Below are 1,266 nucleotides of genomic sequence, written 5' to 3' on the forward strand. Positions count from 1 at the left end.
AATGCAAGCCAGCTCCAACACACCACTGCACTTATATGGAATGGGAGAGCTCCATACAGGATTCTTGAGTGAATCACTAGAATGTAAACTCGATGAGAATGGGATTTCCTGTATCCTCAGCACCTAGAATATTTCCTGGTGTATTACATTTGCTTAGTAAATACTTCTTGAATGACTGAATGACTGAATACATACATAAGTGTAGGAATTTCTTCATTCACTTTTACCCAAGTGAGTACCTAGCTTATTTGCCACCTGGAATGGATAACTTTTTTACTGTCCCTCTTTTTCATATGACAAAATCATTCTCAGTAAAATCATGAAATAAAATGAATAAGAAGAAGAAGAAGAAGAAGAAGAATAGGCTGGGCGTGGTGGCTCACACCTGTAATCCCAGCACTTTGGGAGGCCCAGGCGGGTGGATCACCTGAGGTCAGGGGTTCTAGACCAGCCTGGCCAACATGGTGAAACCCCATCTCTACTAAAAATACAAAATTAGCTGGGGGTGGTGGCAGGTGCCTGTAATCCCAGCTACTCAGTAGGCTGAGGCAGGAGAATCACTTGAACCCAGGAGGCGGAGGTTGCAGTGAGCCGAGATCGCGCCATTGTACTCCAGCCTGGGTGACAAGAGCGAAACTGTGTCTCAAAAAAAAAAAAAAAATAGTAATAATAAATCCCAGAAATTAAAAAGCAGATAGTAAGAACTTTTGTCTATATAAATAAATAAATAAATGCCAATATAAATGAATATTACAATACGAAAAGGAAAAGAGTAATTAATGAATAGTTTTAATTACCTTAATGTGTTTTTTTAAAAAAAGGAAAAAACCTATTTATTTTGTTCTGTCATGGTAATTAATATTACAATTACGATTTTTGAGCCTTAACTTCTGCAAATTTGTCAATGACTGCGTCTAAATTTATCTTTTTTGCATCCTTATGTTCAATAGACAGTACAGACAGATTTTTCTTCTTCTTTTTGTGGGGGATTTTCTAGCAAAAAATGGAAAACCTGCTAGACAAATTCTTAAAAAGCTGTAACAGATAAATTTTTCTATCTTCACTCAGAGTTGATTGAAAAACCCATTTTATTAATTTCAAATTTAAAAAGGTTCTTTCACACGAAGCAACATACATACAAATACTTAGGAAAAGTCTTAAGCATAGGACGAATTTGTCAAAGACTCGTAAAAACCCCATCTCACAAATTCCAGAGATTAAAATTCTGTCCGTGTATTTATTCATTGGAACTTATTCAAGTAACTT

The 1,266-nt window shown here is 35.9% G+C and overlaps 1 non-coding gene across 1 annotated transcript; it reads right to left on the bottom strand.

The window, feature by feature from the left end:
- Window positions 1-984: 984 nt before the first annotated feature.
- Window positions 985-1,046, bottom strand: LOC115837752. Its single transcript, XR_004032805.1, has one exon. It is a non-coding gene; the product is annotated as a U7 small nuclear RNA (small nuclear RNA).
- Window positions 1,047-1,266: the final 220 nt, after the last annotated feature.

The sequence above is a fragment of the Nomascus leucogenys genome, chromosome 12, assembly GCF_006542625.1.
Source record: "Nomascus leucogenys isolate Asia chromosome 12, Asia_NLE_v1, whole genome shotgun sequence".
Classification (NCBI taxonomy): Eukaryota; Metazoa; Chordata; class Mammalia; order Primates; family Hylobatidae; genus Nomascus; species Nomascus leucogenys.